This window comes from Mytilus californianus, unplaced genomic scaffold (genome assembly GCF_021869535.1).
Source record: "Mytilus californianus isolate M0D057914Y unplaced genomic scaffold, xbMytCali1.0.p SCAF_10, whole genome shotgun sequence".
NCBI lineage: Eukaryota > Metazoa > Mollusca > Bivalvia > Mytilida > Mytilidae > Mytilus > Mytilus californianus.
Window position 1 is genome coordinate 40,732,661 of NW_026262582.1, and position 6,935 is coordinate 40,739,595.

Consider the following 6,935-nt stretch of genomic DNA (forward strand, 5'->3'; position numbering starts at 1 on the left):
CTTAAGTATCATGTAACACGTTGCATACAGGGCTTTAATTTAACACCATGTTGTAAATCAATTTTGACAATAACAAAAAACGGGAGAAAAATCATATTTCAAAACTGATAGATTGATTCATAGATAGTAATTATGCTTATTATAAAGTGGCCAATAGTTCATGTTTAGTCTGGGCGAGAACTAATTTCAAAGTTAATCATTTAGTTTGGTTATAAAAAGTAGGTGAGCCGGCGATACATTGTAAAAAAAATGCTCTTTCGTTGAAAAAAAAGGTACGTTGATTAAGGATAGAAAAGGTGTCTGGTAATTGGATACTTCCCTATACACCATAAGCATTGTTTAAGAATCCTTTAACGATCCTTTAACATTAGAGAGGGTCTGAATGGGGTTTACAGAATAGAGAAAAATGGACCAAAAAATAAAGAATAGAGAAAAATAGGCAAAACATATAAAGAATAGAGAAAAAATGGCTAAGAAATTTAAAAAGTACAGAATTGAAGGACCCCCATCCATACCTGAGAGCCTGGTATTTCACTAGCACATCAGATGCCGTGTTACAACAAGTCATGCATACACACGTGACTCTAACAATCAGTTCAACTTGGTGAAGTCAAAGAATAGGCTTATTTAAAAAATAAGAAGATGTGGTATGATTGTCAATGAGACAACTCTCCACCAGAGAACTAATGACGTAGGAGTTAATAACTATAGGTCATCGTATGGCCTTCAACAATGAGCAAAACACATACCGAAAAGTAAGCTATAAATGACCCGAAATGACAACTGTAAAACAATTCAAACGAGAATACTAACGACCTGATTTATGTTAAAAAAAATAAACGAAAAACAAATATGATATACAGCAACAAACGACAACTACGGAATTACAGGCTCATGACTTCGGACAGACACACAGACACGTAAATTACGCAGGCTAAGCTCACTCCCTCTGCCACGTGTTTCCATGAATCCTCTATTGGAATTTCGATTACTATCATGATAACAAAGACTTGTTAATATTCCGTTGATTATGATTATTTGAGTTTATATGCCATAATATTATTAATCGAATAGTTTTAAGGATTTATGATTCGTTAAAATTTGATCACATGTACATTTGTATTTAATCAGTTTGCACGCCAATACTATTGTGTTTAGCTTTTCGTGGGTCAAAAACAGCATATTGCACAGGGCATATATACAGCATGTTACTAAAATAAATTCTAGAAATCCACAATTTTACATTGATGATGATTAATAATATAACAATTGTAGCCTTTGGTTGAGGTCAATACGATGTTATATCGACCTAGAGAAGCTTATCGACCTCGGACTTCGTCCTCAGTCAATATACTTCTCCTAGGTCGATATAGCCTTGTACAAAGGCTATAATTGTATAATATTTCACGATTATTTATCAGACACTTTCGATTATCTTTATCTATTATTTAACAGTAGAATGCTTTGATGGTTTGACAACCAGCTTACATTATAAACTAAGTTACTTATTTTACGCTTATCAAGTTTGAAAAATATTATAGGTTATTTGTGTAGATATACGAAGGACAGCAGATAAAATCACGCAAACATGATCATGAATTGTTGAATACTTTCAACCAGATCATTATTTCCTTGTCCTCAACTGTTTAAAAAAAATATCACATGGACGTTAAATCGTCAAAATTTTCGCCTAAGTTTTTGACCTACACGCACAAGATTAATATTTTCTGTTATGTTTTACCAAATAGATTATAATAATAGTTGAATAATAATGTTGAGTAACCGTAAGGTCAACAGGCGGCCAGCGAAAACCCTAATACATTTTATTTATTTTCATTTACTTGAACCTTTTATTTATTTAAAATCTTAGAGGTCATGAACATCTACTATACTTTATTTATGAATCGATAAAATGAAATAGACTTGTTTGTATAACACAGCTAGTTAAAGAAGTGTATTGAGAGTTCATTTAAAAATACAAATAAAAATCTGCACCCCAATGGTTCAACTTGACTCGGACAATGGTCAGTTGACTTTTTGTCCGCTGTTAGACTCCTGCTGAAGAGGTCAGTTTTGCTTTGTGATATTTTTTATATACGCAGTCATGTCAGGTTTTAGAGGGAAAATAATAATCAGACGCCTCATGCTGGGACTGTGTTATGCTGGCGGTCTCTGTGTGGTGCCGAAGTTGGCCTGTTACATGTACATGTACAATGCTAAATTTCTGATCGTTACTAACGAGCCCTCTTTTTTTAGTGACAGGTCAAATTTACCACACTCCAAATCGGTCTACCAACTTTACAAAAATTAATTGTATGATACATTGGTCAATTTGTTCTCGTTCCGAATATGCATGAAATATTTGCCACTGGACGTTATGCAAATAACATTTCTTGTGGTTTCATTATCACGGCAAATCTGAAATAGATTCCATTGTCCGCGTAAAGTAATAAGAATTATTTCAAATGAAATCGAATTCCACAGAAAACAACTGTCAAGCTAAAATTATTGACAATGGAAGCTTATCCAATACTGTCTTGGGACCAAGCGGCAAAAAATAATGAAAAAGTACTGATTTGTAAATCAGAGATCTTTTAAAGCGCGATGTAGAACCATTCAGATCATTTTCCTTCGTATTACTCTTCACTTTAGCCTAATTATCAACAGTAAATCTCTGATTGTTAGTATTCAAGTTATCAAGTCTCGTACACATGCATATATATACTGAACATAGTATATGGATAGCGCACAGATAAAACAATTGAAATCTATTTGATTTTTTTAAACAGCTCATGTAAAGTTGCACGAATACTGTTTAATCGGATGTCAAGATAATATATGCTACACAAATTAAGTGCGATCAAATCATTAGATAGTGACGCTTCTGTGCAATATTTAGCGTTTTCGTTCGCCATGCTTCATTTCCATCGAAGAACATTGACTTTCAAGATGGTATTTTCAGAGAAAGTAATCTCATCGCTCTTTATTCTATTTCATCTTAATGATACTTTTATTTTATTGAAAAGAGTTGAAACTATCAGATATTAAACATATATACTGTGAAAAAAATGAGGCAATATATATTTCAACTAAAGAAAAATTAAAAATGCAGAGTTCCAATATTGTAGAAATGTATTTCAAATAATTTTGTTGTCTTATTGTTTTGTTCAGAATTATTCATTTTTGTTGAAATATGAAATTAAAAATATTTATTTGCTAATCTTATTTTCTCGGTATATTTTCATTACATAAAAGGGCAAATACCATTGTTTTTATACTGATCGACTTGTGCTGCGGCTAATATTAGACGAAAAATGTGACAGCATTGAGTTGACATTAACAGCGAGATGTTCATGGTTTGTTTAAAAAAACTAGGATGAGTTTAAAAGCGTTTTTGCTAACTGTAAATTATATTTACAGTAAATTTTAGGAGTTGTAAGTGATATTGCAATGCAGGGGCGTAAACATATTCACGTCGCGCGTGACAGATTCAACTTTTGATCCTGAAAATCAGACACAGCTTAATACATAAATAGTTGACTTCAGGGCTAACTTGGTCCCAAATCGTCTGTTCTTTTATTCCCCTATCCAACACACCCTCTTTTTCTAGTGGCAATTTAAATTTTCCGTCCTCCTTTTAAATTGACCCATCTTGAATATAAATGAAATATTTGCCACTGGACGTTTAACAAACAACAATCAATCAATTACTCGTGGGATATCTTATCTCACTAACATGTGGGGTCACTACTGGTTTTCAATCAGATTTCTTTTCAATCGAATTTTGCCGTTTCGTATAAACCCTTTATTGGTTCAATTGTTCAAATGGCTTTATATTTTCACTTTCTGAAAAACAAGGTTATGAGCAGATATTGCTACCATTCTTGAGTGTCACTAGTTTTGCAGGGCAGGAACTTCTGACTTTTCAGTAGCAAATTCGCCCTCCCATAACTTTGCTGGAGTTCTTGTTACTCTTTATTTTATTCATGTGTAGTGTTGTATTATTTGTCTTTTCGTTGTTTTTTTTTTATTAGAAATAAGAAGATGTGGTATGAGTTCCAATGAGACAACTCTCCATCCAAGTCACAATTTATAAAAGTAAACCATTATAGGTCAAAGTACGGTCTTCAACACGGAGCCTTGGCTCACACCGAACAGCAAGCTATAAAAGGCCCCAAAAATTACTAGTGTAAAACCATTCAAACGGGAAAACCAACGGTCTAATCTATATAAAAAACGAGAAACGAGAAACACTTATGAACCACATCAACAAACGACAACTACTGAACATCAGATTTTTTTGTTTTTAATTTTGTCTGTTTTCCTTCGACTTATAATTTTTGCTTGCCTGTTTGGTACATTTTTCTACCTTATCTTTTTTTTTTTGTTTAACACAACTATTGTTTTATTTACAATTCTAAATTGAATTATTTTGAACAAGTGAAGCTATTAAATTATACGTATACACTGCTTAAATATACAAACAAGTACTTTTGACTCCAGAGTATATAACTTTTTCGAGAGGTAACGCGCTTTATTTTCCGTTGATTTTTGTCGTCTATAGAAAACATAAACATTGTAATTTTTCCCAAATATGTACCGACTGTTAGGTTGATTTGACTTCTTTTACTTCCTCTTACCTGACCGGGTACCAGCATGTCATACCTGTCAACAAATCATATACTCCGGAGTCAAAAGTAATATGAAAATGGTCTATCAAAATACGAAATAGTTCTTAGAAATATCCTTGTAAGAAATATAAACGAAACACAGAAATCTAGCGAAAAATAGCTTTAACAAAAGTCAACATAAGAGGGTCTGTATGGGGTCCCTCAATCTTGTATTCATTTCTTTGATCTTTTAAGCCATTTGTTTTCTTTATTTTATCTTTTTATTTGTTCTCTATTCTTTCTATTTCACACCTCATTATTCTCTATTCTTTCTATTTTATATTAACACCTGATTATTATCTATTCTATATTTTTGCTTTGCCTATCATTCTCTATTCTTTATAGTTTTTGATCCATTATTTTGTAGAATTGGTCCATTATTCTCTATTCTGTAAACCCCATCCAGACCCTCATAAAATGTTATTACCTACCTATGATAAAATATCCACAGTGAAATTGTTGGAACACGGTTTTTTAAACCATGGAAATAAGCACTGTCCTGTATTATATGCTATTGTTAAAAACCTCATCAATTTTGTTAAGTTTTAAAAAATCAAATATGTCTACAAATGTATATAATCCAACTGTTAAACCATTGGATTGTAAAAGAACGTGATTTTAAGATAGAATTTCACCGCTCCAACAGTTAAAGTAAAAATTAATACGTTTCTTTCGATGACATGAAAAACATATATATATTGCTATGGCGATTTCTATCAGACAATTATTTCTTAGAACTGTGTCACGAATTCATAGCTCTATAGAACAATAGGTTTTCCGAGTCAATATCAAATGCTGAAAGCTACATCCGCAGAGATCACCTGAGAATGTGAAAAAAAAATCATTTTAACATTCAATATTTAACAATCTCAATACAGAAAATAAAAGGTTCCACAAGGTTTTCTTGATGTGTAAAAATTGATCCGCATTTTTTTCATGGTCAATCGATAATGTTTCCGTAGTTTATATTATTCACTTCAATGCTTCATTTCGTGAAACAGGATATATGTAGGAAGCAATAAAAAGGAGACAGTTCGACAAAAGCTTCCAGTTCATTTTGTGTTTTAAATCCTAAGTTTTTTTTTAAAGGCAAATTATTTGTGAATCGCTTAATTTAATTTTTTAGAATAAGCTATTGTTATCTGTTAAAGAATATAAGGAAGTACCAACTGCCTCCACCTACTATAAGTTTTAGCATTTATCTGTATACTAAATTGTCTTAATTAAATTGTATTCTATATAGTGTTTATCAAAAAATTAAATGTCATTCATAACCCAGAGTAAAATCATTTAGTGAAGACCTTAAAAGCATCTTGATTGTTTTGAGTTGTTTCCCGCTTTTTGTATTCAGGTATCCACTTTTTTCACTTTTTCTATGTTGTGTTTAGTATACTGCATGTAATTTGTCTTTTGGTCGTGTTGTTTTGTTTTTGTTTTTGTTTGTTTTTGTTTTTTTAGACCTGGCATTTTCAGTTTGTTTTCGACTATACAATGTAGAATAGAATAGAATAGAATAGAATATCTTTTATTTCCATAAGAGGTACCCCTCAAGGGGCAAAGTTCTTATACATATATGACAATAAAGTTACAATTACAAATGCAACAGAGAAAAACAACAAAATAGTATACTTAAGTTAGACATTGTAAATATTGCTAACAGTGTCAAAGTGTTACATAATAAATGTTTACTCAAGGCAGGTGTTTTGATAAGAGATAGCTAAGTTGTTTCAAACTATTAAAAGACTCACACTTTAATAACCAGATAAATTTATAAACCATATCTAAGGAGTGAAATAAGTTTGAATGTCCCTTTGGTATCTGTCGCCTCTATTTCATTGAAATTTGTATTATATAGCACCTAATTGCTGTAATTGAATCAGAATGAAACCATATATATGTTGGTACTAGTGCTACGGAAAAACGGAAAAGAGATTAATGACGAAACAAACCATATATTATGAGACAGTAGTTGCCGTTTCATCCAAATAAAAGATGGGGTAAACATTGTAGGAGTATGTCTACCCGTACGTCTTCTATACAACAAAAGACTCGGTGGTCTCGTGGAAACTTGCTCGCCTTGAGTGCAGGAGTGCATGTTACCAAAAAAAAAATGAAAGTTGGTATTTGCTGCTCCTTCTCTAAGCACACGGTATTTAGTAATATGAGGAAAGATTGTTCGTCTCAGAGTCGGAATAATATGTCCATGTAGTACATGTATACCATGTCTTTCTGCGAAATGTACAAGCACGTTAAAATTGAATACCG